Here is an 11,575-nt window from a genome sequence, read left to right as displayed (position 1 = left end):
CTCTTTCTATGCGGACATGGGAGAGGGGAGAGGAAAAGTGAGCCTGCAGTTTCAGCGGCCCAGCTCCCCTGTGCTGCTGGGCTGTGTATTGCAAAGTAGGTGGCCCACTGTTTCAGCAGAGATGCTGATGAGACCTCAGCTCTGAGAAGAAAGGCCTGAAGAATGGAGAGAGGGTAGAGAATTTAAATTGGTGGCAAGGCAGGAAACGCAGAAACTAGGTGTCTTGGTGTCAGATTTTCCCCAAAAGCCTCCCCTGAGGACAGCTTGGGTGTAGGCAGTTTGCTTGGGAAGCGTTGCCAGGAAGCAGAAGCGAGGGGGTGAGAGATAGGGAAGAGAGAGAAGCCTGGGAAAGAAATGCCAATGAGGGGCTCACTGGTGTGGGCAAGCTCGTGTCGTCCTGCCAGGGACCCTCTGGGAGCCGTGTAGAACATGCCGCAGAATTGTCCCACGGCAGGACTGGAAGGCTGGGGTGTTTATTACCTGTTTATGCCCCTCAGTTGGGGGGTGACACGGGTGCATTGAGCCCCATCCTGGGCCTGAGGAAGCTCTTAGGCAGAGAAGCATGTAGGGCCTTGAGGTGAGGAGTGTCAGCATCCTTGATAACTGGCCACGAAAGTGGCGGCTGGCCTCTGATTGTTCTGCAGTGAGACAGGAAGACGCTTCAGGGGAGGTTAAGCAATATGTTGGTATGGTACAATGTCTGGACTCTAAACATTCAGTCAAATCTGCCTCATGTGTAAACACCTTACGTGAGGGCATCTTTGGAAAAACGCAGGAGAAAGAATCATGGGAAAGTGCCTGAGCTCCAAATCCAGGTCAATGGAGAAGAGAAGAGCCAGGGGGCAGGGGACATGGATGCTGCCATGGGAGCAGGAGTCAGAGATGACCGTGGCGCAGCCCACAGGACATCCAAAGAGCAGGGTGCTCTCAGGTGAGGCTTCAACGTCAGGTCTCCTGGTCCTTGCGGTATCTCACCGAGGTTACAGGTGGGCATCTCTTTCTGTCTTCACTTGATGTTTGTTGCAGCTGTTTCTCCTTCTCGCCCTACTCAGGAATGCAGCCCTGGGAGGCAGCCCAGAGGGCAATCTGAGTGACAGACCCCCGCCATGCTGTCCTCAGAATCCCCTTCCCCCCACACTTGCCTTCTCACTGACTTTGAACCAAACCTTTGAATTTCAGCTCTTTCCTCCTTTGAGACCATTTCTTTTCCATGAGGCTCCTAATGCAAAGGTCCAACCCCGCCACACATCAGCCTTCCGGACCATGCCACAGCAAGTCTGAACCCTGGATGAGCCTGTCTTAGGCTGTCAGGAGGGGTCCCTGCTACGTTAGCAAACCTGCCTGGAGGGTAACAGGCCCAGCTCTCCAGTCCCGGGCTAACGCGGCCTCTTGAGACCCCGCTGCGTCAGCACTTCCTTCCACACTCTTAGAGCATACCCTGCGTGAGCCAGAAAGAGCTGGTTTTCTAACCTCTGGAAAAAATCTAAGACAAAGCTTGGTCCTCTGACGCATTAGCCAGGATTTTATGCCATGGGCAAATTAATCACATCCCTGCCCAGTGGGGCTCCCCGGAGGGAAACGGGGAGAGCTGCTCAGTGACCAGGGCAGTGCCTGAACGATGGCACCATGGTCAAGGCAGGCGACAAATTACAGACCCTGCCTGGAGATGGGGCAGGAGATCCTCACACTCCCTCAGGCTTGGTCCTCAGAGTTTCCAGGCCCGGACTGGGTCAAATTTTCCAACCATTTTATTTTCCTTAGTCATGTTCTTGAATGCTTACAAGTCCTTTGCAGACTTCCTAAAGTTTGGAGTGTCTCATTCTGCAATTGCTTCCATTCCTGTGAAAAGATACGTAAAAACCGTCTCCGAAAACACAGAAGAACAGTGTGAGGTGCTCAGGGAACAAGTACAGCCATTCCCAGAGTCAGCAAGCGAAAGGCAACAGTGGCCTGCCACTGGCCTGGCCGCAGGAGACAGAGAAGTGCGGGTGCGGACAGACTGCGCACAGGAGGACGAGAACTCTCCCTCAGCCGCGCCCCGCTGAGTGAGAGCCACATCAGAATCCAGGGCACGTCTTTTATATTCCATTATGTTAAAGAAGTATCCCTAAGTCAGATGGGCCAAGTTATGCTACAATAACAAACAACCCCAAAATGTCAGTGGCTTAAAAACAAAGGCTTATTTCTCGCTCTCTCTACACACCCATCACACCCTGGCTGGACGCTCTGCTCAGCGTCCACTCGCTCCAGGACCCGGGGGAGGGAGCACACGCTCTCTGGAGAATTGCCTGTCTCTCTGGCAGAGGAAAGGACAGAGCCTGGTGCTAAGGACTGAACCATGGAAGGAAGAGAGAAAGGAAAGAGGGATCTCCCCTTCCTCCCTGTAGAATAGCTTCACATTCAAAACAAAAAAAGTCAGCAAACCAACCTTTCTCAAAACCCTCTAGTCACTGATACTATTACAATTACTGTTATTATTTCTTTTAGTATCTTTCCAGACTTTTAAAAGTAAAATCTCACTGTCTCCGCTCCCGAACTGCTCCCTCACTGATTAAACCTCAGATCATTTGGTCTGGCTCTTCCTAAGGTTGCCGGTGACTCCTTGTTGTTTGAACGGAAAAAGGCTTTCCCATCCCGCCTACCATCACTTCTGAGGCATCGGGCTGACGGCTGCTCTTCTTGAAATCTTTCTGTGTAGCATTAGGACACTGGAGTATTTCAAAAGCCCAGATATTATATGATTGAACCCATAAGTACCTCCGTACGCACTGCTAACAAGGATACTTTCTAACATAACCACCTTTCCATTATTGCATCTGGTAGAATTGATAAGGATTCCTTTACCGTCTCATCTAGTGCCTGGTGCACACTCAAGTCTATCTGACGGTCACAAAGGCAGTCAGGATTCAATAAGGTCCACACTTTATCTGGTTACAAGGTCCCTTAGATCTCTTTTATTTTATAAGACCCCTCCTTCCCCCTTTCTTCCTCATGCCATAGGTTTGTTGGAGAAACGTTTATCCTTTAGAATGTTCCATATTTGGGACATGGCTGATTGCTTTCTCATGAGGTCGTTTGCCTTTTCCTCCATCCCCTGCATTTCCTGTAAAATGGCAGTTAGATCTAGAGGCTTGATTAGATTTGGTTCAATTTATTTTAGGCAAGAGTATGCTGTTGGCGATGTTGTGCCAATTCTCTACTAACAGTAACAGTCAACTGCAATGTAAAACTTCTTTGCAGTTCTTTCATCCTTAAATTACATCCCACAAGGATGTGCAGGCAGAATATTGTATTTTAAAGTCTCTTGAAGTAATTTTTTTCTCTGTATGGATATGCTACCAACTTGATAGCTATTTAGGTTCATTTGTTTTGGTTTGTTTTCCATTTTTAAGGATTGTGCTTGAAGAAAACCAGAATATGTCACCCCAAAATATGCCAGTTGGGCATATCGATTACTTTGAATTAAAGGCACTAAAGAAACAGCCGGTGCAAGAAGGACACTCTGACCCTCCTTTGTCCTCTTGAAAGCGGGAGATCAATGTCCTCTCTGAAAGGTCCCCTCCCTGTGCTGGGAGGAGGGAAGGCATCCTTATCACCAGAGACAGGGAATTTGGGGCCGAGAAATCTGTGCAAATAAACCTTGCTAAACTCACCCTTATCTCCCTAGTTACTTCTTCATCGTTTACTACCCCTAGCCCAAACCCCTTTGTCTAGCCAATTTTTCACAAATTTGTTACTTTGTCTAAAAGGTATAAAAGTTTCCTGCTCTGGTCACCCCTTTGAGTCTTCATTCTCTTGTGAGGGCTCCTATGCACATGGAAAAATTTAATAAAATTTTATGCTAATCTGTCAGGATTATGTCAGGTTAATTCCCAGGCCCAGCCAGAGACCCAAAGAGGGTCTCCCGAACTGGAGACATTTTCCTCCCCCATATCCTCTTCATTTGATTCAATTTGTTTTTTTAATTATTTAAAACAAACATGGTTACTGACAAAGAGTCTTTGACCACTGTGGTCAGGCTCCTGACCCTTCTCCAAGGCCCATCTGTGCACTTCCTTATAAAACCTGGTACTAGCAAGAACCCTGCTAAATCTGGTTAGAAGAGCCCCCATCTTCCAAGGGAAGGGTCCAAACCACTGTTGTCTAATATATCCCACAATTGGTCCTTCCGTGGTGAGTCGTACTGTGTAAACCACACACAATGACTCAAGAGAGACCCAGGAGCTACCAAGCCACCATCTTGGTGTTTCCAAGGTCCATTGAGGTGGATTAAAGATCCAGCTTTTCTCCATTCAATTCTCTCCAAGTCTGAAGCTGCTATTTGGGCCGTGCAGATCTCTTTTACGATTTCCTTAGAAGTCATCCTAAAGAAGTTCTCTCCCTCAAGGGAGGGTGAATAATCCCACCAACGATCTCGGGCCTTGCGATGGGACCTCAGGATAGTCCGAAGGCTTGGATACTGCTTGCATTTCTTGGGTGGTTGAGGAAGAGGCTGCTAATTTAGCATATTTATCTGCTATTTATCACTGGGGAATTCTCCTAAAATGATTTAACAGGATTCTTGCTAAAACTGGATTCTACAAGAAAGAATCTTTGTTGCAGAGAGTTCAGAGGAGCCAGAGTAAAGTCTGGTCAAGCAAAGACTCTTTGTCAATACACACATATACATACATACATAAGCACACATCCTGTCTTACTCAAAAGGCAACATATTACGACACAGTTATGGACCTATCTTTTCTTTATTAAAATATATCTTGCTGAACACTCCACATCAGTACATAGATATGTTCTTTATTCCTTTTCATCTGCAGAAGACTCCACTGTGCTGAGGTACCATAATCTCTTTGATTTAGGTGTGTCTCAAATAAATAGCATAGAATTGAGTTAGCTTGTTTTTTAATGTCATAAAATGATTCACAATTTTAGAATGTGGTTGCCAGTTCTATTCCCATATACATACAACACGTCCACGAATGGCTGCCTAGAAAATGTTTCCTTCCACTTAAATTAGGTCATAGTTTGGATCAGCAGGACAGAAGGCCGGGAAGCAATGGTCTCATCTTTCGTGTTTTGTGCATCATCTTGGACACTGTGGCTGCACAATAAGATGTCTCAGGACGCTGCCAACAGTCGTCAGAGAAGCTTGTCTCCTAAGACCAGTGAGAATAAACTTGGGATGAGATAAATGTACTTCTCCTGGGAGCTGTCTCTGACATTTTATTGCTCGTTTACAGCTTAGCTAAAGACAGTGTGGTGCTGAAACAGACTGAGCCAATAAACAGTCCTCCTGAGCATGTGACTTGTGACTTCTCTCAGGGCTTCTGGCCAGGACATCCATCTGAAAGTTTCGGTCACCCATTGGTCACATTGACCTCCACAGGTTGGGGTGAAGGTCCTCGTGGATGTGTCCACCACTCAAACACTCCACACAGAGCCGCTGAGTTCATTCCCACCCCATGTTGTGAAACCCAGGTTGTCTCACCAGCAAACAGGAGTAGAGAATAAGGAACGCTGAGCCGAGCTCTGGGGACCAGGCACGGCTCACCTTTCTGATTGCACGTCCTCCCCGGACACCGAGCAAGGACACGATCAGTTCAGAATGCCGATCCGGGTACCATTCTCGGGTTTCTCTCATGTCCCAGAAACACGCCACCAGGAGTTCACCTGTTGCTGCTGGCACTGTCTTCGAGTAGAAGCCACCCCCTTTGTGCTGCCAGGCTCCTGAGGCCCATCATTCTCCTCCACGCCTCGCCTTCTCCATCGCTTCTGAGCTGAAATCCTCCTGAACAATGAATTCATCAGACAACGAGTTTAGGAAAATAGTAATAATACAGAATATCAGCTGATGAGCTATAAAAATGACCGTCCTGGTTTCTACTCCGAGGGCAAGGCCCGATTTCTCTGGCCCGTTTCCCTTTGTGAGAGCACTACCAGGTTCGCCGCCCTGACCCATTCTCACCACGCACAGGGCCTGTACCAGGAGGCCAGTTCACTGAGAGGTTGATCCTCAGTCCGTTAGGTTTTCTGTTTGTTTCAAAAACAGACTTACTCAGGTTACCTCACACAATTACACTTTATTATAACAATACCTTGAATGATGAAGTTGTCATTACTTTTCAAGGATTTTAGCATGATGTGATGTACGTGAGTTACAATTTGCTTTGGTAACATACAACAACAACAAACTCAGAGTAATGGTGACCTAAACACCTAAAGGCCTGTAGCTCAAGAAACAATAAGTTTGGAGGTGGAAGGTTGTTGGTATTACTTCAGTGCCTCGAGATTTTCAAGGCTGACATCTCCGGGATTCTAGATTTTTGTAACTTCTCTCCTTCCCTTGTAATTCCAAAAGAGCTACGGAAGCCTCAGTCATCATGGCGACCTTCCAGGGCGTGCCTCCAAAGCACAGCCAGCTTTCCTTGAAGCCCCAGCTCGTGTTTTCCACATAAATCATGGCGGCCGTCCTCCACAAAAGTGGAAGCTGGAGATGCAGGTACACTGCTGGATACATTGCTGTCCTAAATAAACCTGTGGTTCTGACGGTAAGAAAGAAGGAAGGATTTTGAGGAGGCAATGGTGGCCCCTGTCCCAAGGTGAATAGGTAACAATAGCACTTATCAATCGATAGTTTAACTGGAAAGCAGCTTGGGCAATTCGTGGCAATATCATAACATAATGTTTATGGAGACCTGACTCTTTACATGCTGTCTGTACCATCTTACTGAACCCTCTCGACAACACTGTGACATACAATATGTAGATAATATCGTTATCCCCATTCTCCAGATAAGAAAGCCAGGGCTCGGAGAATTTCAGAAACTCTCTCCGAGTCACTCAGCCCGTTAGTGGGGCAGCAGTGGAACCAGAACCTAGGCTCTCCTAAAGCCACCACCTGGCCGTCAGCACGTGGTGGTTTCCCCTCTCCCTCTGAAACAGGTGACAGTCCCCAAATCGAGGTCTCTGCTCTGGAGAGGAAAGACCTGTCCTGGGAAGTGTGGTCCAGCCTTTCTCAGGACTGGGCCCCTCACCTCAGGTGCAGTGTCACTCACTCCATCAGTCTGACTCTGCTTTCTCTCCCAACCAGTAGTTTCTTCAGAGCCATTTCCATTTTCTGTTTCGGCCATAAGTGCCCTGCTTTTTGTGTTGATCACCCTTATGTGCATTGGCACCATAATAATTTGGGGTTCTTTCCAGCTAAATTTCCAAGTGTGACATTTATTGTGGCGTTTTGATAGCTGAAATGATGGGAAAGAAAAGAACATACTACGTATGCTCTTTTTATTGTGTTTTAAAGTGCCATGAACTTGTGTTCACTGGAGAGGGCTTGTGGGCGCTACCTGAGGCTGTAAACTTGGGCTCTGGTGCTAACTGGTTCCGGAGGGTGCAAGAGAAGCTTCCATTTTTCCATTTCAATATATTTATAATTCAGCAAAAATTTCTCCTCACTTTAGTTCCTGGGCCTCATATATTTAAATGGAAAATGTTAAATGGCTTAATAGCTGGGCAACGCCAAAAAGCATGCTTGGCGTGACTTAACATTTTTTAAAATATAGAGTCTCGTTATATTATATTTGCCTCATTATTATAATTATGCTGCTGCAAATGTAGTGGATAACACATGACGTAATTATTTAATTTTATGGAAAACTTTCTATGTTGTTTGTTGCCAGTGCCAGATTCTGTCTCTATTTGCTTACTGCAGCCTGTGCTAGGGTTTTATTTCCACTTTCAAGTTTCTTAAAATGTGCTTATCTTTGGGATCCAGCTTGGCTGTCCTTTGTTCCAGCATAAGATGGACCACTGCAATTTTCGTGTCCTAGGACGGCAACAAAGTTGCCACTTTTTAACCCCATGCCTTAAAGAACATCTGTAGAATGTGCTATTAGGCAGTCATTAAAAACATGTTTTTAATAACATACAATGAATGACATGGAAAAATGCTCACGGCGTAAGCAAAATGGGCGCATTATAAAATTGCAAGTAGAACCTAACCACACAGAAATATTTTTAAAATATAAAAATATGCCAAAATGTCAAGGGTTTGGTTTCTTGAAATGGTGAAGTTAAGGATGATTTTAATTGTCGTTTTATGCTCTTTTGTATTTTCTGGACATTCTTTGATAAGCATACTACTTTTTTAGTAGAGAAAAGTTATTATTTTAAAAGTTCCTTTGAGCGGGTGGGTGGGGGAGTTATGGCGGGAGGCTGACCGCAGAGCGATAACGCCCAAGCCAGCAGCTCATCTCGTTCCACGGGCAGTTCCCGTGAAGGACACCCCGCATCTTCAACGACTGTGGCAGAGACCACGGCCGGCCTTTCTAGCCTCTGCAGGATCCCACCCCCCACCTCCCGCTTCTGGCAAGTCAGGGTCCCCTGTCAGGACCTGCTGCGCTGTCTTTCCACCCACATTGCCCCTGTGGGGCTGGGGCCCTCACCCTCCACACGCCCTTCCTGCTACTTAGCCTGGGGTCCTTCCTGTGTCCAACCTGTCTGTTGAAATTTCTGTTAAAAATTCAGTGCAGAGGCCGGCCCAGTGGCGTAGCGGTGAAGTTCATGCACTTTGCTTCTGCGGCCCTGGGTTCATGGGTTAGGATCCCGGGCACAGACCTACACACCGCTTATCAAGCCATGCTGTGGTGGCATCCCACATATAAAGTAGAGGAAGATGGGCACAGATGTTAGCTCAAGGCCAATCTTCCTCAGCAAAAAAAAAAGAAAGAGAAAAAAATTCAGTACAAAAACAGGAATTCTTATTTAATGGGTATAGAATTGTACATTTGGAAGATTAAAACGTTCTGGAGATCTGTTTTATGACATGTGAATATTGAACTACTGAACTGTATACTTAAAAATGGTTAAGATGGGGCCAGCCTGGTGGCATAATGGTCAAGTTCACGCACTCCACTTCGGAAGCCCGGGGCTCATGGGTTTGGATCCCGGGTGCAGACCTACACACCGCACATCAAGTCATGCTGTGGCAATGTCCCACATACAAAATAGAGGATGATGGGCACAGATGTTAGCTCAGGGACAATCTTCCTCACCAAAAAGAAAAAAAAAATATTGGGCTGGCCTGGTGGTGTAGCAGTAAGTTCACACATTCTGCTTCCTTGGCCCGGGGTTTGCCAGTTGGGGTCCTGGATGCAGACCTATTCACCACTCATCAAGCCATGCTGAGGTGTCATCCCACATAGAAGAGCTACAACTCTACAGCTGTGATACACAACTATGTACTGGGGCTTTGGAGAGAAAAATAAAAAAGAGGAAGATTGGCAACAGATGTTAGCGCAGGGCCGATATTCCTCAAAAAACAGTGGTTAAGATGATAAATTTTATGTTATGTGTTTTTCTATCACAATTTTAAAAAAAGGAAATTTTGGGGGCTGGCCCGGTGGTGAAGCAATTAAGTGCTCGAGCTCCGCTTCGGTGGCCTGGGGTTCACAGTTTTGGATCCCCCGTGCGCACTGACACACCGCTTGTCAAGCCATGCTGTGGTGGCGTCCCATATAAAGTAGAGGAAGATGGGCATGGATGTTAGCCCGGGGCCCATCTTCCTCAGCAAAAAGAGGAGGATTGGCATCGGTTGTTAGCTCAGGGCTGATCTTCCTTACCAAAAAAAAAGGAAATTTTAAAAAAATTCAGAACAGAGAGGTCCAACACAGCAGAATAAACCCAGTGGACATAGACACATCTTGCTGAGCTCATGTGGTTACTGAAGGGGATCAGCACATCCCACCCCAAAACACGCCCCTCTGGCAGGAGGATTATTTTGAGTTGAAGACAATTAAGAGACAGCAGACACAGGAGGAACTCTCTGCCCTCCTTCTTTCTGCCCGGAAGCAGGACACAATTTCCCTCTGTAAAGGTAGGTGCCTCCCTCTCCTGGACCGGAAAGAGGAGAAGGACTCTTCTCACTGGAGTCTGCATCACAAACCTCACTGTCTCAGTCCGATTGGGCCACTGTAACAAAACACCACAGGCTGGGTGACTTATAAACCACAGAAACTTATTTCTCATGGTTCCGGAGGCTGGACGTCTGAGATCAGGCTGCAGCGTGGCGGTGTTCTGGTGAGGGCCCTCTTCCCAGTTCACATCCGGTGCCTTCTCGCTGTGTCCTCACCTGGTGGAAGGGGCAAGGGAGCTCTCTGGACCTCTTCTATAAGAGCATCAATCCCATTCATGAGGGCTCTGCCTCATGACCTAATCACCTCCCAGAGGCCCCACCTCCTGATCGTATCACCTTTGGGGGTTAGGATTTAACACATGAAGTTTGGGGGGACATAGACAGTCAGACCATAGCATTTACTAAATCACTCTTATCTACCATGCATTTCCTAGTTACCTTCCCACAGCGTATCACCCCTAGAAGCACGACCACCCCCTTTCTCCACAATTTATTGCCCTTTATTAAAATGGTAAATAGGCTCCCAAGCCTGGTTGCTTCTTTGGGTTTTTACTTCTTTTCTGTGAAGTCCCTGTGTGCATGAGAAATAAATCTTTTCTCTTGTTAATCTGTCTTTTTGTCAGTTTAATTCACAGGCCCCAGCTACAAAACCTAAGAGGGTGGAGGAAAAGTTTTTCTTCTCCTATGTTACCCTGTCAGTCCCTGTGTGCCATGGCAGTGGTGTACCTGTACACTGACACCTGGAGTAGATCGATTTTCAGTGCCCCCTCCTCAATACGACCAAATTATTTTCAGAAATATCATGAAATGAAATAAAAAGAAATGAAGATGGTGAGAATTTTCATTTACTGAACTTTGTCTATATAGTTATGCCAGGAAATAAAATGAAGAATAAATAAATAATACATATTTATAGTACAAAAAGAGGAAAAACAAATGACTATTTCTTCATCAGTTTTTATGTATAATTAATAATTTGACCGTAGATCCCTAGGTTACAGTCTGACACAATAACATTTTATGCAATTAATTGTCCAGTGACAGGGCTCAGGACATGCTACCCAGAATGTGGCACCTTGGCATATTGAATGGTTCAAGCTGAAGGAGTCTGAGAAAACGGCAGGTGCGGGAGGGACTCTCTGACCCTCCCTGAAGCTGCTCATAACACCCTCCCGTGAGGGGGCCCTCCCTGTACCAGAGAAAAGGAGCATCCTTGTCCCAAGACGGAGGGACGCTGAGAGGTGTCCTCTGGAACCGCAGGCCTTGCTCCGTCTCCCCAGTTCCCTAACACTTAGCTCACACCCTTTGTCCTATCATGTCTTCCCATGACTCCACTCCTCACCAAACCCAGCATAAAAACACTCAGTTTTAACCATTTCTTCAGTCTTCATTTCCTTGTGAAGGCTCCCGTATCACATACAACTTACACTAAGTAAATCTGTATGCTCTTCTCTTGTTTATCTGTCTTTTGTCACAGGGGCCCCACCTAGATGGACAGGGAAGAAAGCTACCTTTCCTCCCCCCATCAGCAATTAATAACAGCATTTTAATAAAACTGATGCGCCTGCAGAGGTAGTTTAACATAGGCAACTATTAAATCACGTCATTGCTGTAATGCGTTCACTTCTTGACTCTCATTTTAAAATGATTTTTTAAAATGATTTTCCA

The sequence above is a fragment of the Ceratotherium simum genome, chromosome 9 (genome assembly GCF_057802395.1).
Source record: "Ceratotherium simum simum isolate JZ-2026a chromosome 9, ASM5780239v1, whole genome shotgun sequence".
NCBI lineage: Eukaryota > Metazoa > Chordata > Mammalia > Perissodactyla > Rhinocerotidae > Ceratotherium > Ceratotherium simum.
The sequence above is the reverse complement of the archived record's forward strand: the minus strand, read 5'-3'. Positions refer to the sequence as shown.